The sequence below is a fragment of the Zeugodacus cucurbitae genome, chromosome 2 (genome assembly GCF_028554725.1).
Source record: "Zeugodacus cucurbitae isolate PBARC_wt_2022May chromosome 2, idZeuCucr1.2, whole genome shotgun sequence".
In the NCBI taxonomy this organism is placed as follows: domain Eukaryota; kingdom Metazoa; phylum Arthropoda; class Insecta; order Diptera; family Tephritidae; genus Zeugodacus; species Zeugodacus cucurbitae.
The window spans coordinates 56,045,212-56,071,291 of NC_071667.1; the positions used below are offsets into that span (position 1 = coordinate 56,045,212).

The 26,080-nt window shown below is 36.6% G+C and overlaps 1 protein-coding gene across 1 annotated transcript in view; it reads right to left on the reverse strand.

The window, feature by feature from the left end:
- The window catches only part of LOC105209503 (uncharacterized), a 172,360-nt gene that overhangs the window by 123,602 nt on the left and 22,678 nt on the right, over positions 1–26,080 (reverse strand). The gene's annotated exons all lie outside the window — the stretch shown is intronic.

Sequence of the window (26,080 nt, forward strand, 5' to 3'; positions counted from 1 at the left end):
GTGATTTACTCATTTAGGTGTAAGCAAATACGCAAATATGCAAATACGCGAATATTTACACTAACACACAGAGACACACACTCACACTCAGGCATATATGCACAGACTGGCTTACGTAAACACGCTTAACGAAGTGTTAAGTTCTGGTGTTTACGTAACGATGTGTTTAAGTTTTAAGTCAACAAATGTGTGTCGATGAATTGCATGCATGTATTTGCATATAAATATTCAAATACATATGTACATAATTTAGTTCTCTAATGTTTACTTATGCATATTGTTAGTTAGTATTGAAGAAACAAATATTTGTTTTTAAATTTAAGCAGATATATTGAGTGTTACGTGAAGTAAGTGCTGCGGAAATTTCTAATAAAGCACTAAGGTGGAGTTAATTTCGGTTGGAACCAAAATATAAATAAAATTTTGGCTTATAACGCAAATATGTAGTTAGTGCGCCTAAAAGTAGGCAATGCAGTGTTCAAATAAGGTTGAAAGTTTTGCTAAATTTCATGATAAGGCAGTATGATAGAGCTAATTTCGGTTGGAACAAAAGATTAAATAAAATTCTGGCTTAAAACGTAAATAAATTGTTTATGCGCCTATAAGTAGGCAATTTATTTTTCATATAATGTCGAAAGTTTTGTGAAAATTAATGAAAAAATGACCAGTAAGGTAGAGTTAATTATGATTGGAACCAAACATTTAATAAAAGAGAAGCTTTAAATCGTAAATAAATAGTGCATGCCCCTAAATGTAGGCAATGAAATGTTCATGCAATGATTACTGCAGAATTCGCGTTAGCTGTACTATTTATCATCACTGAATAATTCCCACGACAATCGTGCTGACACAACCGTCTCATTTTTTAACCGCCTAAACACTGTGAACTCCCCAGTATTACTTTCAATTATTTGACGAATGTTTTCTGCCACTATAACAACAACAGCAACCCTCGGGAAAATTCGATGCTAACTAAACAGAACGGTTCCTCGTTTTTTTTCTGTCAAGAACTGCCAAATCTTCAGTATTTTACAAAATTACTAAGGTTACGTATTATTTTGTTAGGTTGAAGTTAGAGTGGATGCGAGTAGCGATACGAAGCTTGGAGAAATTATAATACAAGCAAGGAGTAATGCTAGAGTAGAAGCGACAAAGGGAGACAACAACGCTCCATTGCTTTTAGATATTTCAGTGTGAACGATAGATTAAGAATAAAATATTTATATTTCTAATAAAGTTTTTGACACTTTTGTTGAAAAAAATTCAGGTCAGCAAGTTCATTGATAATAGAACATTTTAACAATAATGTGAGAAATTAAATATAAAAAGATAGATAAAAACTGGAAATAAATGTATAAGAAAACAACAAATACTAACAAAGCAAAGGTGGTTGAAGCGAGAACTCACTCCACAACCTGATTTATCGCTTTGCCCTCGAACACGTCGTTGAAAGTCGCTTTGGTGCTCACACTCACTCTGATATCTGTGAGCGACATCCAGCTATTTAGAACTGGAATTCGCGCCATCTTATCCCATCGCTTCTCGGTCGCATTTTGACATCAGCCTTACAATAACAACAGGTGCCTAACAAATTATTTATTGGCAATATATAAGGGTTAAATTGGAAGAGTGTATTTCGAATTCTATATTAGTTTAGATATTCCTCAAAATTGTTCTTTTAATATTAAATGCCGACGGAACAAACATAGAACAAGTGAGGAAGGGCTAAGTTCGAGTGTAACCGAACATTTTATACTCTCGCAATTTATTTATTTAACTTAATTTATATTATATTATACACAATTTGACCCACATATTCGTCATATATATTGTATAAAGTCCATTGAAAGTTGGAAACCCTAATATTAGGTTAGAAGCACCGAGGTCCTCGTGTTCGATATATGGGGCCTTAAAAACCTATGGTCCGATTTCGGCGATTTTTAGAATGGGGCTGCCACACTATTAACATAGTATTTGTGCAAAGTTCTGCACCGATATCTTCACTAGTACTTACTTTATATATTGTAAAGTAAACGATTCAGATCGTCTTCAAAGTTCTGGTATAGAGGAAGTAGGCGTGGTTGTGAAGCGATTTGGCCTATTTTCACAACATATCATTGGGATGTAAGGAAACTATTACAAACCAAGTTTCATTGAAATCGGTCGAGTAGTTCCTGAGATATGGTTTTTGACCCATAAGTGGGCGACGCCACGCCCATTATCCATTTTGTAAAAAAATCTGAGTGCAGCTTCCATCTGCCATTTCTCATGTGAAATTTAGTGTTTCTGACGATTTTCGTTAGTGAGTTAACCCACTTTTAGTAATTTTCAACCTAACTTTTGTATGGGAGGTGGGCGTGGTTATGATCCGATTTCTTTCATTAAGAAGTGGCTAAAAAACGACTGCAGGAAGTTTGGTTTATATAGCTCTATTGGTTTGCGAGATATGTACAAAAAACCTATTTGGAGGCGGGGCCGCGCCCAATTCCCCAAAAGAATTACATCCAAATATGCCCCTTCATAGTGCGATCCTTCATACGAAATTTTATTTCCATAGCTTTATTTATGGCTTAGTTATGGCACTTTATGCGTTTTCGGTTTTCGCCATTTTGTGGGCGTGGTCGGATTTTGCTCATTTTCGAAAGCAACCTTCCTATGGTGCCAAGAAATAAGTATGCCAAGTTTCATCAAGATATCTTAATTTTTACTCAAGTTACAGCTTGCACAGACGGACGGACAGATAGACATTCGGATTTGAACTCCACTCTTCATCCTTATCACTTTGGCATATATAACCCTATATCTAACTCGTTTAGTTTTGGGTGTTACAAACAACCGTTATGTGAACAAAACTATAATACTCTCTTTAGCAATTTTGTTGCGAGAGTATGAAAAGTGATATCTCATCGATTTCCATAATACTAATTTACTAAACATGAGGTTATAATTTAGGACTACACGTATTAAGTCTTAAAGGTCATTTAGATCCGGTTAAATTTCTCCAGATCTCGTTCTCAGATACACATTTTTTTATTCTCAGACCTTTAAGGCTGGCTCTCTGGATTTATTGAAGACATTTAGCAGCCTGTATTGTGCGATATTTTGAAGTAAAACGCAAATCGCTTATTTTTCAAAGACAACATGGCCACAAAAACCTCAACAGCTACTTGTTCTGCACTACGAAAAAAATTAAAAAGTGTTGTTACTCGAAAGAGTGAAAAAAACTGCGAAAAGGATATGAAAAGAAGCTTAAATTCCACTCTTTCAATGCCAGCACCACTTTAGGATCGGCGAAAAATAATAACAACCAATACATACTTGCTACTCTTACAATCACAGTGATTACTTTTGAAAGCAACCGAATGCAAGCGCAGTTAAAAAAGTGAAAAGAGCACCTCAATCGCGATTGCGATATCAAAAGCAACCATTCACAAATTTCCATTTCAAGTGACGCTTTACAAAATGCCAACTGTTTGCAAAGTGGCGCGCGCGCGGCAATCTTGATGTGGCCACCAAACAGCCAGCGCAACCACAAACGCAAGCCACGCACACACACACACACACATGCAGCAGGCGTCGACTTAAGCGGCAGCGCCGTTAAATGCAGTACGAAATGAGCGAAATCGAGTGTTGAATTGTGCATTAAATGGCTAATAAAAGATTAAAGAAGTAAAGCGCGCTGCGACCGACGACGGTCAACAGGGGATGATGAGGAGCGAAGCAGCGTTGCAATGAAAAATTTCCAGAAGAGTACTCATGCTGGGGTGAAAAGAAGCGTTTAAGAAGCGCACACAAAAGAGTGCAATCGACGAAGAAAACCCAAGCAATATTTCTCGCTTGCGTGTGTATGTTTGTGTGTGTGGCAATGGCAGCCATTGCAAATAGATTAAAGAGCTGTCGGATTAAGGACGGAAGAAGTAAAGACAGTGTGGAGCGCCGCCACCGCCATTAAGCAGTCGCCATTGCGGTTCCGCAACGGACCCGAGGATGCACGGACAACAGGAATGCAAGGAAAGCAAAATAACAAAAGCAACAATTTGAATGCAGTGTCGGGTGCTGGCTGCAGGACATGGCTTGGATGCCTTCGTGCCGCTGCGCTTGGACAGCAAATGTGGCAGAAGCGAAAAGTCGCAACGTGGAAGATGAAGGGCAGCCGACTGGATTATGCGTAAATGCTGTGCATACTTCACCTTCCTGTGCTCACACGCGCTTCCATTTTGCTTTTCTCCAGCTCTCGCTCTCAGCCACACTTTGGCAGCAAGAAATATTGCGGTGTTTCGCTCGGACTGCGTGAACGCGTATCTTCAACTGGGATTTGTGATTTCTTTCGTTCTTTACTAGTTTGTTTTTTCTTCGCCACCTTATACCTTCCACAGCTGCTTGATTATTCCGCACACAGTCGCCTGCTTTAACGGGTTATCTATACTTTGATTTAATTTTTCATACATTTTGCGTTTCCTTTTACCCCTAGATTTCACCTGCCGCTGCGGTGGCTTTGCTAGTTCACAGTTATTTTTATTATTCTCTATGTGCATTAGCTTAGCTTAATTCCTTTTTTCAATTTTCTGAAGCTTTTTGTTCTACAAGAGCTTAGAGTTTGAGATTATGAGGGCGTTCACGTTGCTTTTTTCGCACTACATCTTAAGAAGCTTTCATGCAGCGTCTCTTTTTTCGTGTAGCCGATTACTGAATAGCAAAGTAATTTAGAATTTAGAATTATACCTAAAATAGCGGAGAGAAGTGTTTTGAGGGTAGCAAATAATCAAAAAGAAATATGATTTAGTACAAAGTGGAAGCTCTGTGTAAATTGTAAGCGACACTTACCTTTTAAATATTTATTATTATGATGTGTTAAACAGTGCTAACCCACTGACCAAGAGCCCCGGATAATAAAAAAGGAATCAACCACATCATTCATTTTGAAACAAAGAAATGCTCTCGTTATATGTGTGAGCCAATGCGAAGATTTTTGGATACTGAATGTCATACTGTAATCTTGGTATTATGGTTTGGTCACATTGGAGTCATAATTTGTTGCCGTTGAATTTTTTGTCGTGAAAAACTCCTACTTTCCCAAATTCTCGTGGGAACTATATAAACCTTTCTTAATCAATAAATAGAGAAAAAGAGACAACACCCGCGCCGTTAGATCTGCCTTTTCCAGACTGGATAAGGAAGCGAAGCGTATGGGTCTAGTGGTGAACAAGGATAAGACGAAATATCTCCTGCCATCAAACAAACAGTCAGCGCATTCGCGTCTTGGCTCTCACGTCACTGTTGACAGTCATACCTTTGAAGTAGTAGATAGTTTCGTCTACTTGGGAACCAGCATTAACAACACCAACAATGTCAGCCTTGAAATCCAGCGCAGAATCACTCTTGCCAACAGGTGCCACTTTGGACTAAGTAGGCAATTGAAAAGTAAAGTCCTCTCTCGACGAACAAAAACCAAACTCTACAAGTCTCTAATCATTCCCGTCTTACTTTACGGTGCAGAATCGTGGACGATGTCAACATCCGATGAGAAGGCACTAGGAGTTTTCGAGAGAAAGATTTTGCGCAAGATTTACGGTCCTCTAAACATTGGCAACGGCAAATACCGCAGAAGATGGAATGATGAGCTGTAGCTGTCCAGCTATGAAAGTGTTCGATGCATACCCGCTGGTGGAAGCCGAGGAAGAGGGACTACTCGACTCCGATGGAAGGACCAGATGGAGAAGGACCTGTCTTCACTTGGTATTACCAATTGGCGCCAAACTGCTAAAACGAGAGATGCGTAGCGCGCTTTTGTGGGCTCGGCTATAACCGTGTAAGCGGTGTCTATGCCAGTCAAGAAGAAGAATATAAAGAGTTATCAGTTATGATAGACATTTCTAGTATTTTCAAGAACCTGTCATAAATCATAAACTAAGTGTTCCATAGGTATTCGGAATACCTGTAATCAGACATATTCGGTGACACAAAAAAACAAAAAACAACGGTCAAAGAGCAAGTAAAGTCGCATGAATATAAAGTCCAATTATTGACAACTGGATTCAGAAATAGGCGTATCAGTTCACAGCTGCATCATAAGAGGTGGTGAAAAGTAAGATTGTCTGCGATATTACTCATGATGGTTGGTTTTGTAGTTGTATTTGAGCTATCACCGACAACTTTTTGACTACCCACAAACAAGGTGTCAGCAACCAAAGACTACACATTGGAACTTAATACAATCTCACAGGAATTACCAAAATTCATATAAATAAATGAACTATGAAAATTTAGAGAATAGATTAAGAAAGAGGCGAGGGATCACATGCCATCCATATTATTTCCACATATACTAAACCTAAACAGTTATTGATTTAGTCGAGCATAGACGTAAACATCACAATTTCGTTCGACGAGCTTTATATTGCTTACACCCCAACATATCAATAAATATATCTATTAGGGTGGTTTTCAACTGCATGAAGGAACTTTTTATATTTCATTCGGGTTATTATTTATACATATCACTAAATAAAATCCAATCCATAATAAAATAAAACATTGATGAACGCTATACAACAACCCAAATGTGCCACATATCAGATATAAAATTATATTTATTACTGACTACAGGTTCCTCGAGAGTCAGTGGCGAACGCAGGAAAAAAATGGGGGGGGGGGGGGGGCGGGTGTGTTTGGGTTTTAGGTAAAAAGACAATGTTTCATTATTTTATTCACAAATTGAAGTCTAATCTTCTTTTATTTTGGGTCATAACATTTAAAATCTCTTCCTCCGTCACGTCTATATCTCTATGGATATTCAAGAGAGCCATTCCGTTCAGGTGTGCTTCTCTAGTTTTATTTCTTAAATATGTTTTAAGCCTGCGAAGTGAGGAACACGAGCGTTCACTTGAAGCGACAGATATAGGGATTGTTGCTCCAATCTTTAAAAAACGATGCACTGTTTTGAAAATTTTTGCATCGCAACAATTCAACGCGTCTAAAAAAGTTTTGGATCTCTTTGTTTGATTTAACCAGTTCCTGAAAATGTATTCAAAATTTTAGTTAGAAAATATAATCTGAAGAAAAGATTTTTAACCTTTTCCACATTCTAAATTCAGCAACGAAATCATCGGGATCTTCTACATCAGCGGACCATTGCTTTTCTAAAACACGAACAGTCTCCTGCATCTCAATAACGTCAAGATTTGTGCATTTATTTGGCAAAATGTTTTCAATTTTGCAAAGCAGCTCTCGATGTTTTAAAAATCGTTCATTGATTTGGACCAAAAAATGATCTAAAAGCGGTATATAAATTGATCTGCGGTAATATTCTTCCGGTTCGCCTTCATAATTGTCGCGATTAGTTTGCCGTTTCGCCAAACGCGGAATTTTGATTTCCAAATCTAATTCTGCGGCTATTGTGTTAACTGATTCAAAAATTAGTTTAAACGATTGTTCAATTTTGAAAAACAAATAATAAGTAAAGTTGTGTATCTAATTCAGACCAGTTTTTTCTGGTTGTTTTTATTAAAAATATAGACATTTTAATTAAGACACTCAAGTATTTTTTTGCAAATAGCTTAATTTTTTGGGGTGTTGCTGCGTTCGCCCCTGTCGGAAGTTATGTCCTACATTATTATTTACTAATTACCAAAATTTCCGAAAAATTGAATTAAATATTATTATAGTATGGTATTTGAGAGATATTTCAGCTCCACCGCCATTTGGCGGGCAAATAAATTTATAAACTGAATACATTTTTTCTCTTTATACGAAATTCAAAATATGTATGTGTCACGCCGTATTACCAATCGAAAGTGTGGCATTGAAGGATGTGTATGACCCCCTTAATGCTCAACTAGAATAGTAAGGATTTTGGTGAATGTGACCTTAGTTGATTAGTGGTTGAGTAATATTTAGTTATGCGTTATACAATGCGGTTATAGTGGCAAAATAATGCGAATATTAATATAAATAGTTCAATGAGATGTGAAATTATTATAAAAATTTAATATTTATTATATGTTCATTGAGTTATTAATTGAGCTTCTACATCTAGGAACTATTGGAAAATATATAATATATATGTATATAACTAAAGAATAGCTGTCATACTATCTGTGTTTCCTCCGTGCCTCGGAAGTTACTCATAATAAATTTCTTCATTCTTAATCTTATTTACATCCTATAGTATTACCTCTCTCTGTAAGTGTTCCAAATTGTATATATTTTAAATTAGAATTTGTATACATATGCACATCTAACACTTCTTATTGACTGTATATAATATTTCAACGTCCATATGCTCGAAATAAATATATATTAATTTGCAGTTTCTTCTTTCGCGCAGTTTCGTGTTTTTTGTTTCCCCCATTCACATTGGATTTTTATTACAAACATCGCTAAATCCATTTGATCCCGCCTACATCTATGCAGTATGTACCACTACACCTGAAGTCTCTTCTTCAAGAGTGTTAATTTAATGAAATCAATAACATTGAAATCGTTGAAGAAGCCATTTGACTTAGTGGAACTCGGTCGCTTTTAACGATGTGTAAACTTTCGAAAATGTAATAAAAATTGCAAAGCGAAAATGTGAGGGGAAGTTGAATGGACGTGTTTGTAAAATATTTGTTAATGTAGTAAATACTAGTAAGTACCCTATCTGACTAATACAGCTATTTTCCTTAGCTGCACGACGAAAGTAGTATGCTGGAATTTAGTAAGCTATAACTTCCCTTCGAACTATTAATGGCATGCTGTTTCTAAATTTCCCTAATTCGTTGGTTTTATTTTTTTAAATTTTATATTCTTTATTAGCTTAACTAAGAGTAGCTTAAGATTAAGCTTAAACTTATCAAGAGTAAACAGGATATTGAAAAAGAGATTCCGATTCGCTCCCAGTGCACAGTGGTTCCGCCATAGACCAAAAATCATAAAATCCATCTCACTATCTTTTGACAAAACTTCCTATTTGTCAACCGGGTTTTCCTAAAAATTTAACGGTACTTTCTAAAAATAGAGTTAAATGCATGAACACCTGTACATTTTTAAAGCACATCAGACTTTTTTTTTTGAAAAATTTCGCAGCAACAACGAACTTCAATTTGTTCTGGTAATGGTTCAGGTTAACGAATCAAGATTATTTTTGATAGATTTTGAAGTTATAAATATTAATGATATTATAAAATAAAATAAAATGAAATAAAATAAAAGAAGGATAAATCGACGTTATTTCAATCTGTGTAGGGTTTGCTAGAGGAGACATTATATGTTTCTGTTCTAATTATAATGGTTGTTGAATGGCTGTGAAAGAATGAACTTGATTAAATTGGTTGATAATTCGTTTTTTTCCTACAATATTTTATTATATGATAGTATCCTTATAGGTTGAATGTGGGGAGTGGATGTGCGAAACTATAACGACAAATCATGGTCAGCTTTTTTCTCGCTTTCTTAAATATTTTTACAAAGCCTTACTGAAGGTTTGGACGCTCCAACCATGTCCCTGAGAAGTATTTTTGCGCATCGCCATATAAGTGCATTTACTGTGCTATGTGAGCTATAGGACCTAGTAGTCCGATGTGGCCAATTTTTTACTATATATACATATTTTTGTAGATTTTTGGTGAAAATTTCATAGCGATATCTCTACGTGAAGTATTTATGACAGCGCCTTCATACAAGCCGAACCACTGTGCAGTGTGCTGGTTAAGAGATTAGAATATCATTTCTTGAAGTTCATTAGACCCACAAATAACGGGGATCTCTTTGTGACCAGGCACCCATATGGGATAAATGATATTCGAACTTCGATACAATTCCGAATTGCCCGAATCCCGAATTACAATCATAATTGATTTCGAATACATTATCTCATAATCTCTCTTCTCCAGAGAAGAGACCTAGCATGTAAGATGTTGACGAAGAATCCACTAGGTATTAGTTTTGATATGTGGATTTGAATAATCATAAATGATGTCGTAGATTCAATAGTTCGACAGGTGTCCTAATTTCGAGCTGTTCAAACATTCAGCTGTGACTATTTTACAATCTCATCAAAAATATTATTTATTTTATGAAAATAAAAATCTTTTAGTTATACAAGTAAAAAAATATATTTCTTCCAATAAAAACTTATTTCATTAGCAATTGTTCGCACGACTGTTAGATGGGTGTAGACGACAGCCAGCATGCGGCAACCAGGGGCGTGCCACTCAAGCACTCAACTACTCATTCGCTCAATTTGATTTAATGTCAATAGCTGGAAAACTTTGTCAATGCTGCTGCTGCTGCTGCTGCGGAGTGTTTTTCTTCTGCACTTTTTTCTGCTCATGCCAATGTTGCACGTTTGACTGATTGTCAACTGTATGTTTATGGCAAGTGGCAATGTGGAATGACAGGGGAGTGTGAATAAAGGTGAGCGAATAAGTGGGTGTGTGTGTGTGGGTTGGTTTATGAAATTATGGCACAATAGTTGATGTAACAACATAACGCTTGTTTTTCGTGCAACAACGTGTGCTTGTTGTTGCTTGTGAATGTGTTGCATTGAAGTTGCTTTGAGTTTAGTTTATATAAAATATTATTATTGTTGCTTATATTGAGTTGTGTAATTGAAGTGACGACTTTATTTTCAGTTTATGCCACACTGTTCTTGCTTTCACTTAAAGTTGTTGTTGCTATTATTGTTGTGAAATAGTTTTGGCTTACGCAATTGCTTTTATTTTCTCATGTTATTGCTGCGTGTGGCAAGCAACAGCCGCAGTACAACTCAGTGTTATCTTGTGACAAAATGGTGTATGTCAAATTAGCTACTCAGAAATAGCATAAGTAGATAATAGTAAAAAAACAAAAACAAAGAAAAAACTAAATACAAAAACAAAAAATTACAAAAACAACAACAACAAAGAAACACTTGTGAAAGTCACAAGTTCGCTGTCGAACTGCGGCGATTTATGTGCAAAGTTTTGGCACATTTTTACGAAGGCAAATAAAAGTTGTCGAATTAAGCTAACGGTAATTACATACATACATACACACTAGTTGGCAGCAGTTTTGACGGCATTTTACTTTTATTTGTGGCAACTACTTTGACTGTGATGTCGAAGATTACGACTGCAAAGCCATTAACATAAATTAACATGGCGGACAAATGAGCGGCATAGCCGAAAGTTAACGGTACTTTTTTTAAGCAATTTCTTTAAATTTTCTTTTTTTCAAGAAATCGAGCATTTAATTAAAACTTTAGATCGCAGTGGAACTTTCAAATGCATTTGTGAGTGGAAATATATATGTATGTATTTGTTATGTATGTGTTTGGATTGGTATGCATGTGTGTGTGTGTTTGCTGCCACCAATGTTGCCAATCAATTTTCGCATTTGCTTGCGTTCAACTTGAAATAGTTGCAACGAGCAAGTTATGCCGTCACTTGCCACACACACACACAGATGGACAACCATAAAACGCCGTTACGTTATAAACTGTTTGTACAACTGACATCTGCAATTGATTAACTGCCAGTCGCGCAACAGCGCCAAAGCCAACATTTCATCAGAAGTTAATTTGGAACTTTTATCAAACTTCGTACTTGCCACGAACGCCACGAGCTTTTCATTTTCCGGCGCGACGATTTAGAAGCTTTCTACACTTCTTGCCACAGCTGCTGCATGCAATGGCATGCGTGAGACGTTGAGCAAACACATACACACACACTCCCACTTAATTTACATGAACACGCGTGTGTGTGTGTGTGTTCGTGCAACATGCAAAATGTTGCAAGTATGATGTGTGGAAAAAAGGCGATGCGATCGTTGGAAAACTTGCGGTAAACTTTGGCGCTGCATCTACCAAATGCATCCGGCGACTGTTGGCAATGGCAGCAGCGCTGTTGACGTCTTGACGCTGGCAGCAAAAGTCAGTTTTGTTGTTGTAGTTGTTATTATTTTGCGTTGTAAGTTGTGTGCAAATGTATGTGTTATATAAAATAACTGTTTTTATATGTGGCATATCGCTGCGTCTTAGCGCTGCCACACGTGTATTTGTTGGTGTAGTTGTATGCAACTCATGGCATCCGCTCGTGTGCACCATGTTTGTGTGAAACTTTTTTTATGCAAATAACGCAACACTTTTCAACAGCCAGTTCGCTTTTCTCACTACCGCCCAGTTTTTATGCAGTCTACCCTCTCTCCCCAAAAAGCAATTCATTCTCTTGCCTTTTTCAATTTGTTTTTGTGCTTGTGTTGTTGCATCTATTTGCACTCCATTCTTGTTGTTGTTGTTATTGGCTTAAGTACCTGAATTGCTGCCATGATTTGTAATATTCTGCAATTCGCATTGAGTTGATTTCTTTAATCTACGAATTTCTATCTACGGCTTTCATCGGCTGCCGTTGAGCGCTCGCACCGCTGCACAGCTTCTTGGCAAATTAATATTTTCCTTTCATCGCAAGTTTTTCTTTTTTTTTTTTGCGAAAAATTCATATGCAAATTTAATCGTATGTTATCGAAGTTTCTTCGAACTGCGCAAAAATAATAATTGAAATGCAACTTTGTTGGAAATATCTGTTGCAATCGCAGGTAAAAGATGCGAGTATCTTAGCAATTTCAGTTCGAGTAAGTTATTTATATTTTAAATGGGATGAGTTTGAAAGTTTGCAGCATTCGAAGTTTGTCTGTTTTCTTTAATATTAATTTTGGTTTTATTCAAACAATTGATATGGCTGCATATATAATGGAAATTGTGAAATATATCTTAGAAATTTTATCAATTTCTTTGTTAATTGGCTACCCTGTTCTTAACAGTCAAAGTGGTCGTAGTTCTACATTATTTGTAGAGGTACCAACTCTCTACGCACCTGTAGATTTATCCTTTTTTGTGTTGAATATTTCAAGGTTTCAGTCCAAGTATTATAATCTAACTAGATCCTTAGCATATAGGAGAGTAATTGTTAAAATTGTTCTGAAAAAATACTTCTATTGAATTTTATTGCGGTATTTATCTAAGGCATGACAAAACTTCTAGAGATATTACGAATTTCGGGAGCAAAATAGTGGTGTCTCAAGGCCCAGAAAAACAAGTACCTGGTCTCGAGTATTGCATACCTTCATACTCCTCTTTCTCTTTTACTAAGACATTAACAGTAGTAAATTGCTTACTAAAACGTTTTATGATTTACGATTGTTAAAAGAACCTGAGACATATATGAAATCCAACGATGAAACGGTCTACGTATTCTGTTTATCCTAAGATTACACCACAAATTTGTCAATGTTTTCATAAGAAATCAAATTGTTAAAAAGTAAGTATTGTTCATTAAAATTCAATTTGAAGCTAAAAATGTATCTAATATTTGCCTAAAAATTCAATTTAATTAACAGTTAATAGCTTTCATCACTAAATTCGGAAAGTTTGAATGTCTTAAACGTTTTACACGGCGTATACGCAACTTTAAAAAATCTTATAAACGGTGTTACAATACAGCTGCCAATTTAAACTAAGATATATCCAAGAATCAACATACTTAAGTGCTTAGTTATGCGTTTGTAATATTACCAAGACAGTACCAATGCTTCTGTTGGGCGTTAAAAGCCACGCAACACGCTATATTTGCAAACCGATATTTAAAAAATGTTTTAGTGCCACGAATATTACAACTGATGTTTGGAAACTCTGCTGGCAGCATAAAAGAACAAGGTTATTTTTCAACAGCTGGTCCAGTTACTACAGCGTCATAACTTTTCGAACTATCTTGCATTAAAAACAAAAAACATTACAGCTTGAACTTTATTTTTGGTCTAGATTCAGTTTTACATCTGAACTCTGTTTAGAAATCAACAACAGCACATGCTTCAGAATGTACTTGACACCATAAAGCAGTTTCAAATTTTTTAAATGGAAAATGTAATCAGATTACAACCCCATCTAATCTCCATTTATAACACCTTTCCGAATTCTAATAAAGAAGTTCATGCCTATAACTGACTGAGATATCTTAAGGGTTTCGTGGGTTAACAATTTTTTTTTGCTTATTAATTTCTACAACATTTCAAGAATATTATCCTAAATTTTCAAGTCGATCCGAATAGATAGTTTCGGAGATACAGCCTTTGGAAGGTGTGCGCTCCAAGTCAGATATTTATTATTGTTACTCAAATCTTTAAACGCGTTTTTCTCAGAACCGTGTTTTCAAAGTCGGTTGTAAAATTTTCTGGAAAACTACTCAATCGATATTGATGAAATTTTGCTCAGGAGTTACAATTTACTCGTGCTTGGATTTTTTTCAATTACGACTATTACAAAAAAAAAATAAATTTCTCCGAAATTTTTATTTTTTTGGAAAAAAATTTGCCAAAATTACAATATTTAGTTTTTTTTCTTTCCTTCGTTCAAGCCCGAAGTGGTCTTAACTAAAACACTTATTTTTTGTTTTTTATACTCTCGCAACAAATGTTGCTAAAGAGAGTATTATAGTTTTGTTCACATAACGGTTGTTTGTAACACCCAAAACTACGAGTTAGATATAGGGTTATATATACCAAAGTGATCATGGTGAAGAGTGGAGTTCAAATCCGAATGTCTGTCTGTCCGTCCGTCCGTCCGTCCGTCCGTCCGTCTGTGCAAGCTGTAACTTGAGTAAAAATTAAGATATCTTGATGAAACTTGGCACACTTATTTCTTGGCACCATAGAAAGGTTGCTTTCGAAAATGAGCAAAATCGGACCACTGCCACGCCCACAAAATGGCGAAAACCGAAACCACATAAAGTGCCATAACTACGCCATAAATAAAGCTATGGAAATAAAATTTCGTATGAAGAATCGCACTATGAAGGGGCATATTTTGATGTAACTTTTTTGAGGAAGTGGGCGTGACCCCGCCCCTACTAAGTTTTTTGTACATATCTCGCAAACCAATAGAGCTATATAAACCAAACTTCCTGCAGTCGTTTTTTAGCCACTTCTTAATACAACCCAAAAATGAAATAAATCGGATCATAACCACGCCCACCTCCCATACAAAAGTTAGGTTGAAAATTACTAAAAGTGGGTTAACTCACTAAGGAAAAACGTCAGAAACACTAAATTTCACATAAGAAATGGCAGATGTAAGCTGTACTCAGATTTTTTTACAAAATGGATGATTCTGTCAGGAGTTATGCTGACTACACGGAGGCACCTTTTTTCCGAGGGTTCACCGGAAATGACGTCACAATGGAGGAGGAGTTAAAATTTTTTTTTTTAATTTCAGAAATTATTCTTTAACCCTCTCATGCGCGAATTAAAATGGGCGAAGCTAACATTTTTTTAGGACAGATATATGTTAGTCTTGACTCAAATATAAAGTGATAAAAATTTCAAAGTCCTATGTATCCTGGTTCATTAGTTTCAGGATGTTGCTTATAGGTACAAATTAAATTAATATAAATAAATTAAACACTTTTCTCATGAAATTTTTGTTGTAAATAACTCTCTTATTTTTACTTATTTATATAGTTCACTTTGTTTTAAAATAAAACAATTATTTTTATGTTTTTGAACACTTTTTGTATAACAACTTTTGTAGAACTTTTTTCGCGAAAGGATTTTTGCAAATTTCTCTCTGCCGAGAACTCTTACTGAATGAACACGTGCACAGCTCATATCAGAAAAAGTAACTGTAAGCTTGCACAACACATAAGTCTACATAATTGAAAAAACCGCTGGTCAAAAATATTTAAATTACGAGAATTAGAAGCCGTTAAGTACAATGTTGCCTATAGGTAACACTGGGCATGAAAGGGTTAAATATGTATGAAAATAGGCCTTTTTTACCCGACAAAACCCATGTAACCCCTTAAGTGAACATATTTCCCCAACCACAATTTAGTACGAGGAAGGAAATTGATAAAATAGGTTCAGAGATTTTCTTAAGTCAGTTAAAAACGGTTAAATGATTTTCATAGGACTTTTAGGTTTTTGGAATGGCATAACTACAAATGCAAAAATTTTCATGAAATTTTATGAAGAAGTATTGAAAATCATAGAATCCTCTCAGCAATGAAATTAATAATTCCGACAAACTTGATATTCAGTTCCAAATTATTTAATCAAGGGGTATATTATTATCACTCAATTGTTATCGTAAGGTGGTCTAGGCGAGATTGTATGAAACATCAATTGTAAATTTATTGACTTTTAATTCACACAGAAAATTTTTGAAGATTCCAAATAAAATCTTGTGTTAGGCATCAAATCAATACCACATATACATATCTATGGTAGTACAAAAACAATAACACGCGCACAAGTATGCGATTGTACAAAACACTTTGCGAAACACGTGTAGCACTTAACTGTTGAAAACTCGCAATGCTTATAAATGTAAATCCAACTAAATCAGCCACTCATGTGTTGGCAGCAGTTTTCCATTTCCATTTTCATATTTCGATGCCACATGAATGCGCCGAGCAAAAGCAAAAAGAGGAGAAACGATTTTGGTAAACGTTTCAGCGGCAAACTTTTGCTAAGCGAGCGCGTGAGTGAGCCTACAAAGGAACAAATACGAAAAAAAAACTCAAAAAAGTCGAAAAAGAAAATAAAAAAAGTGGAAACAAGCATGAAAACAATGGCTCTATCGGCAGTCAAAAGCACTTTTCCAATATGTTGGCGCACACTCACACACAGCATGTGAGTACATGAGAGCACTTGCAATTGAAGTAGATATCCGATTTTGATTACCGCGGCAAAGCACCCTGACCCACTTTATAGCTATAGCGCACGCACACACACACACACACACCTACTCACATACACATATGTGAGAAAATAAAAACAGGAAACTCGAATAATTCTGCCTCTTTTCAGTTTCAGTTACCGTTTCCGTTTCCGCAATGCAAAGTGTGAAGTACGACCATCGACTGTATGCATGTCTGGCGATGTGTGTGTGTGGGTGTGTGCGTTTAAGCACAGGTGCTCGTGTTACATTTATTGCGCTATCGAATAACTTCATCGAAATGCAATGCGCCTGAATTGTGGTGATCATAAAAAATCATTGTACCGCAATGTTGTTGGTTTGGTAAATAAAATTGTACTAAAAATCCATGAATTTAGGGGGCGACCGCCGCTGCGCGTGTTGACAGCGAGATTTACGAGCCTCGTGGCCTCCGTACGCCGGCACAGCTGGTGGCTTTGGTTGTCGTTGTTGCAATCGTTGCACTCTATTTGTCGGCGGGCGAGGGAGCGAGGCATATTTTCGCTAACGAGTGACTCTGCACGTGGCTGCGGCACTGACGGTCGATTGCAAATTGCAGATTGCAGGTAGCTAGTTGCAATAAAACAGCAGGGAGTGCCGATGCCGGTCGTAGACGTTGCTGGAGATATAGTTGCTACGTGAGAGTGGGTTATAGGCTAAAACGCACAATCGTATACAACATAGCAAGGAGTGCAGTGATTATTATTTAGTGGAAATTCTTAAATCTGCTCCTCTACTTCTTGTTTCTCAAAAACAATTGCCGTTGCTACTATAATACTTTCAGGTGGCATTACAAACTCGAGTTTAAGAATCTTCTATTTACACTAAAATGTGCTGAGTTGGGTTTTCATTAATATAAATTCTTCATGGAAGGCAAAACTTTCGAGTTAGTGAGTGTTTACAGCTGAACACTAACATACCCAATAAACTCGAGTTTGTGGTTAAAATTTTTCATAAGGTAAACTTTATGTTTGGGAGTAGTGTTTAAAGCTTAACACTAAAATGATCGATAAACTCGAGTTTGTTATGCTACATATGGAGTGTCTTTTCCTTTCGGAAGGTTTTACTATTAAAAGTCAAATTATTCTTAAGGGAATGGATGCCGATACTAGATGTAATTTTGGTCTAACTCGTTTTATTTGCCAAAATCAAAGTATTTGCCTTCATTATTACTAATTACAGCATATAGTTAATAAAGAATCAAAAATAATGGTATTTACTACCCTATTATTACAATGGTGTATAACATTTTTCGATCAAGCGTAAATGACAGATGCTAAAAGTCAATGTTGGAGGTTCGAAAAAAATAAAAAAAACTTTATATTTCGAAGAATACTGGACTAATTTTTTTAAATTAGTAATAATACCTTTCAATAGGCCTTTCGAATTTCGAGGGAAAATATTTCGATTTTGAAGGCTAACTTCGAAAATCCGAGAAACTCGTTTTTACTTATGACTCAATCTCCCGGAAAAAATTAGTTTGGTTCAAAACTCAGCCGAGTGTTGTACAGTGTAATTTTGTAGAGTATAGTATATTACAATTAAGTTATCTTAGTAAATAAATTAGAAGCACCACTAAATGTTCTGATAGCTCACTGTTGTTTACAAAACTCGTGTATTTTTATCAGAAATTTAAAGGGAAATTTATTTAATGGAAAAGCTCCGAGAGGTCGTGACTTTTAAGACTAACTCAGCGATCTCTTCTTCTTCTTGACCGGCGTAGAAACCGCTTACCACTTAACTGCTTACCACTTAACCGCTAAATACCAAGTGAAGACAGGTCCTTCTCCACCCGGTCCTTCCATCGGAGTGGAGGTCTCCCTCTCCCTCGGCTTCCACCAGCGGGTACGGCATCAAAAACTTTCAGAGCTGGGGCACTTTCGTCCCTTCGAACAACATGACCCAGCCAGCGTAGCCGCTGTATTTTTATTCGTTGGAGTATGTCTATGTCGTCGAACAACACATAGAGCTCATCATTCCATCTTCTGCGGTATTCGCCGTTGCCAATGTTTAAGGGACCATAAATCTTCCGCAAAACCTTTCTCTCGAAAACTCCTAGTGCCGTCTAATCGGATGTTGACACCGTCCACGATTCTGCACCATAAAGTAGGACGGGAATGATGAGGGCGTCATCAAAAGGGCGGTTTCTCATCCGAGGCTGTTGCTTCTTATTCATTGGTTATTCGTTTTTTATGTGGTGGGTCCCAAACCCTACGCACAATCGCATAAGCGGGATTCGCCTTCTCACTTTAGCTCGCTTCCAGACGGATGTCTGTTGGCTACCCCGAGGATACTTGGTCTAAGACCGGAAGTCGTGAGCTGCTTGAGCCACATGCAAAAGAATCTTTCCTGGCCACTCCCAAGTGAATGGAACTTAGAAACCTTTCTCACTTAAGTGAACTGCTACATATGATTCCATCCTCCGCGATCAGCGATCTGTGGCATTTAAATTGACTATACAAATCATATAAATAATAGTATAAAGTTGTGCTGAAACTCAAGAGTTTGTACTTATTAGGGTCAGAATATTACCTAGAACAATCTGCTGATAATGAAAATATCGACAAAATATTTAATTTCTCTTTTCATTTCTGAAAGTGGACGGAACTATATATCACATATTCCCACATCGGACTAGATAATAATTATCTGCTAAACTCAAATTAGTATTTAGGCTTCTACCATAATGATATAAGGTTATTAAAAGGATCATCACGATCAAGAACCTCTGAGTTTTGCAATTGTCTGCTCAGAGGCAACTTCTGTTAGCCTTTTAATTTTTAATTTTATTTTTTTAATACCACAATTCGAGCTTCCCTGGTTAACACCCACAATATACAGAGCATAAATGAGGCACCCAACCTTCAGCCATCAGCTACAACATAAAATTATATCATTAAACACCATGGATACAAACACCCACAATGACCATACGCTGTAAAACAGTTAGTGAAGGAGTGATTACAGTCGATACTTGCGCTGATGGTCGACTATTGAGCCACATATTTTCCATACACCTAGTGATACCTGACACGCTCTCTCAATCTCGATGCGCCTGAGCATGAAATGGATGGGCTCTATTTACAGTTACCGCAATCAACATTCAACATCCAACATGCAAATAAGTATAGTGGCACTCGTACAAATCCAGGTATGCACTGCCAATACACCAATACAAACATACAAACGCTTTCATACAATGCGAGTCAATTTTTGTAGTGGCACTTATATTACACACCTCTTCCGCTACAAGTTGGCGCTGCTACAATATTTGCCGTTTTCTGTTATTATTCCATACTTTTTCCGCCTTTTTGATATACATATATGTGATATACACACAGACACATGCACATAAAGGCAATTGAACTCTTTGGCTGGTAATCGCACTCTGCCTTATGGCGAACGCGCCTATGCCGCTTCGAATGGCAGCAGCGATGGTCGCGGTGTGTAGCGCGGCGCTTGTTGTTGGACTACACTCCTCCAACTGCACTCGCACTAACTAAAAACATTTTCCAATACATTAATCGTAAAAAGTGCATTCAATCGGATTTTTTCGCGCGATTTCAAGCGATAAACACAGAAAGCAAAGTGAAGTGAAGCGTCAAAGGCTCACATGTGATTGTCGATGTAGAGCGCGCCATCTAGTGTAGGTGTGTTTGTGTGGAGATATATGTATGTATAATTGTTGAACCTGTAGGTGGAGCGATCAGTTCTGGTATAGTTCGGTACTAGTTTGGTATGTGTTTAATGGCAAAAGAGATAATTAATGCTGAAATAACCTATATTTTGTTTGGAAAGCTATTAAGTAAGTAAGTTAGTAACTTAATATTTATCGAATATGCTTTCATCATTTGATTCGATAACAGTTTAAGTTAAATTATGTTAGGATAAGTTAAGTTGGAGGATGGAGTCATATGTAGAAGTTCACGTAATAGAGAAAAATTTCTGACTGCCATTCACTTGGGAGTGGCCAGGAACGATTCTCTTGCATGTGGCTCAAGCAGCTCACGACTTCCGATCTTAGACCAATTATCCTCTGGGTAGACAACAGACATCCGTTTGGAAGCGAGCTAAAGTGAGAAGGCGAATCCCACTTATGCGGCTGTGCGTAGAGTTTGGGACCCTTTACATAAAAACGAATAACCAATGAATAGGAAGTCTATCGAGCGTGCTTTGTGAAAGACTAAAGCCCCCGTCAACAAACTGATTGGACCTTATCAGTGTGGCTTTAGACCTGGAAAATCAACAACTGACCAGATTTTCACCATGCGCCAAATTGGAGAAGACCCGTGAAAAGAGGATCGCCACACACCATCTATTTTTCGACTTTAGAGCTGCTTTCGACGTCTGAATTTGGTATCCCCGCAAAACTAATACGGCTGTGTAAGCTGACGTTGAGCAACACTAAAAGCTCCGTCAGGATCGGGAAGGATCTCTTCGAGCCGTTCGATGCCAAACGAGGTTTCAGACAAGGTGACTCGCTATCCTGTGACTTCTTTAACCTGATGCTGGAAAAAATAGTTCGAGCCGCAGAGCTAAACAGAGAAGGTACAATTTTTTAGAAGAGTGTACAGCTACTGGCGTACGCCGATGATATCGTTATCATTGGAAGCAAGACCCGCGCCGTTAGTTCTGCTTTTTCCCGCCTGGATAAGGAAGCGAAGCGAATGGGTCTGGTGGTGAACGAGGACAAGACGAAATATCTCCTTTCATCAAACAAACAGTCAGCGCATTCGCGTCTTGGCTCCCATGTCACTGTTGAGAGTCATAACTTTGAAGTTGTAGATAATTTCGTATACCTGGGCACCAGCATCAACATCGATAATAATGTCAACGCAGAATCACTCTTGCCAACAGGTGCTACTATGGACTGAATAGGCAATTGAAAAGTAAAGTCCTCTCTCGGCGAACCAAAATCAAACTCTACAAGTCGCTTATCATTCCCGTCCTGCTTTATGGTCAGAAGCTTGGACGATGTCAACATCAGATGAGACGACACGAGGAGTTTTCGAGAGAAAGGTTTTGCGGAAGATTTATAGTCCCTTAAACATTGGCAACGGCGAATACCGCAGAAGACGGAATGATGAGCTGTATGTGTTGTTTTCTCAAATAGGCGAGGTCATTACGGTGAAATGAAACGGTGTTATTGGATGCTGTTGGGTTGGAGAAAAATTCGGTTCTTTTTCGGTAACGTATACCCAATCCTTGTGAAAGGATATGACTGTTAAGTCACAGGATTGGCCTGCTTTTGATGTTCTTGAAGAGAGCTACATAAATGAGATGCATTTTTTATGTTCTTGAAAGTATTTTATTACCCATGCTTGACTAGAATAATTTTCTAAAAACTTCTAAGAGAGAGAGAGAGGGAGTATAAGAGAGAAACAAAGGTTGCAATAGATGTTCCAATGATGCCTCTTTTATACTACAGTTTTCTTAATAATCGTGCCGAAGTCATAAGAGCTGAAAACTGATAGTCTTCGCAGCAATAAGTCGATATGGTTTAATTTTTGTTCAGGTAACCAAGGTAGCGTATCCCAGGAAGATCCATACCGGTTTGGTGGTACGAATTATACGATGTGGTATTAGATTACTTCAGAACAGAGCTAAACTACTGTTATTACTGCACGTTTATCTCCATTTTAGTACCAGTTAATACTGAATTCAGCTTTAAAATCTCGCTGAAGTTTCAGCGCCATATTCCGGTTTGAACTGAATGAAACACTTCAGCCTCACTCGTATTAGTGTTGTTGGACAAACACCACATACACTTCAGTGTATTTCTATAGCCACATTGCTAATAATACATATATGTATATGTGCATACCGCCACAATTGTTGCTACTGTTGCTGTGGCAATTGTCTCGCTCATTGTTGCTGCGTGCCATACATTGTCAGTTGGTGCTAACTCGCGTTTTATTGCGACACAAAAATTGTACAAATATTCCATTCAAGTCTACATGTACATATGTGTATTCCATGAAATTGCTACAAAAACATACTCAACAACAACAACAACAATAACGGAAAAATTTCATGATTTTTTTTTCAACTACTTTTCTACGTTTTATTACAGTCGGTGATTTTGATTGTTTTTATTGTTGTCACTGCAACAGCGCATTGGTAAATGGCGTTCAATTTAGTTGACAGCAATTTGATGTGACTATAAAAAAATCGCTTACACACACAGTCGTCGCTACAATCGTTCCGTTTTTCTATATTGGTGCATGTGGTATGTGGCATGTGGCACGTTGCATGTTGCCGGTTCGTATGTAGTAAATAAAGTGTTTAAAGAATTGTTTAAGTGACAATTATTTAAGTTTTTTGTCACTCTACCATTGAGTGCCACAGATTTAAATGGTATAAGTGGCTTTCACTTCACTGAATTATTTATTGATTTGCAGCAATTTGATGCGCAAAACGTTCGATCTGTGTGCGTGGTAAATTAATCGCAGCTATGTGTGTAAAGAAGTTAATTCCGTTTTAAACGTTTAACCATTCACTTTATTGATGTAATTTTTGCACATTTACTCTCGATTTAATTCATTTTACATTTAATTTGTGCGAAATTTTAGCGAATGGAATTTTTCTTATAACAATTGCAATTGATTGATTGACATTCTTTATGCATTTGGAGTATTTGCTTTATAATTTTTGGGTGATAGATCTGGCTTTATCTTTGTGATAAGAAGTGTTAGGTAGTTGTGAATTTTAGAAAACCAATATAGTCTTGATTAGCTTAGTTTTCCATACTGAGAACGGCTAGTGGAGCAGTTATCTCCAACGGTGGGCCATCAGAAGAAAAGAAAAATAATAAAGTAATATGTCGGAACTATGGTGCTCTCTACCTATTCTTTCTCTCTCTCTCTCTCTCTCTCTCTCTCTCTCTCTCTATGAAAAGTTAAAATTTACAGAAATTACCTTCAAAGTGGTGGAAAATCTTATCAAAACACATATTGCTCAATGCTGGTGATATATTATACATGTGTGGAGTATATATTTGATACAATATCCACGTGTGGATTATGGAGAATACCAGCCGTTAGTTGTGGTTAAAACCCGGCATGGGATAATGAAATTAAAATCACCTGGTTAATGTAAATTAATTTCAGCGTCTATAAGCAATATCTATATTAAACCGGAAATAAGGGATTGTCTAATCATTCTTTAATAAATCAACTGAGATTTAAAGAGAGTTAATATTTTGAGAAACTAGAAGAAATCTCTAGTAGAATATTTTAAACCAAATGAAAGTTGTAAGACCATTAAACCGATCACATTTACACCGATTAGAGGCAAATGGGAACCAGACACAAGCCCCTTTAAGGGGTTACATCTAGAAAGAATTTTCAAAACCTTGAAAAAAAACCGCCACCAAAATGGCGAAAACCGATAACCTATACAGTGTCATAACTAAGCCATAAATAAAGTTATGAACATAAAATTTGGAACATAGGATCGCATTAGGGAAGGGCACATTTTGATGTAATTTTTTTTTGAAAAGTGGGCGTGACCCCGACCCCAAATAGGTTTTAACTCGCAAACTAATAAAGCTCAAAACAGTCCAAAAATGAAAGAAATCGGATAATAACCACGCCCACCTCCCATACAAAGGTTATGTTGAAAATGACTAAAAGTGCGTTAACTCACTAAAGAAAAACGTCAGAAACACTAAATTTTACAGCAGAAATATCAGAAAGAAGCTACAGTGAGATTTTTGCACAAAATGGAAAAAGGGCGTGGCGTCGCCCACTTATGGGTCAAAAACAATATCTCAAGAACTACTCGACCGATTTCAATGAAATTCGGTATATAACACTTTCTTGACGCCCTGATGACACGGGTGATATGGGCGAAATCGGTTCACAACCACGCCTACTTCTCATAGAACTCAATTTTGAATTCTTCTGATTCGTTCACTTTATAATATATACATTAGGAACCAATAAAGATAGCGAAATAAAACTTTACACAAATACTGTATTTGAGCTGTGACATCACATTCCCTCCAAATTTTTTTCTTATAACAGTTTGTCTCTGTACCAAAAATGGTTAAAATCGGGTCATAACTTCCACCTGATCCCATATACCTAATTATAAATAATAGAAAATTAAGTGAGCGTATAGTCTTCGATATATTGTATCTTGGTGGTGAAAACGAGTGAAATCGTGAAACCTCAGTCCCCATATATTAATTATGATGATTTTCGTTATTTTATTGAACTTTATGCCGAATTATGGGTGGAACTGTGTTATTTTTATAAAATTACATCAATAAATTGCTAGAGTATAAAATGTTCCTTACTTGTTTTATTTCATTTTCATTCAAGGAACACTCTGAAAATGTCGTGTCAATCCTCTGGTTATTTTTGAAGTTACACATATAATTATAACGACGATTCAGAGCATTTGAAAGTAGGTCGGTGTGGCGCCTCGTTTTTCTCAAAATACTGTGTGTGAAAGTAGGTGACCAAGATTTATCGGGAGTGGCTGAACCGATTAGTCTCAAAGGAAGTGTTCCCGGAGATCTGCTGTAGCAGCTTCAAAAACAGTTATTTTTGCAATTAAAAAATTATTCAGTGCTCTTCAAAGTTATCATAATATGTGTACAAATTACAACTTATTATAATAAATTTAAAAGTTTTCTCAGGAAAAATATTTGAAAAAACCAATTTTTTTCCTTTTTTCCTTAAAAGCCTCTTACCTAAATTATGCTTAAAACTGTAGCTGTAATTAGTCTACATAGTCTGTAAAATTTTTCATAGGGCGTTTGTCTTTGAGATGTCACTCTAGAAAATAGAGAAGGAGACTGGTGGCAGAATACAGCGACCTCACTGTGGCCGATTAACCACTATAAGATTATTTCTATTACTGTTCGGTATTTCGGGACTGCGGCTAGACCTGTAAGATATCTGGTCTCTCCATGAAGATAATTAAAAATTGAAACTCCGGATCATTTTAAAAGTTCTTAAAATCATTGACGTCTGAGAGTACTTTGGTATCAGTTAAGCGAATAGGACAGACTTTAAGACAAAATTGCAAACCCATAATTGCGATCGAAAGTTAAAGTTGAGTGAACACTAAATCATAAGATCTCTATGGTGTAGTAGGAGACCAAGAAATTTCTATAACATATATACCCATTAGTGGTCTTTATATTTAAGTAGCAAACCAAAACACACAAAACATAAACCGCATTGCAATAAAGTGCATGCTAATATCACTGTGTTACCTACCACTGCACGTCTTCAACGCGAACGAGGGTTTCCTTCTTTACGGCACGTTTCAAAGCACCTGCAGCACATGTGCGCCTAAAATTATGTTGTGAAAATTTTACTTTTAGTATGCATAACCATTTTACAATATGAATTTTTTATG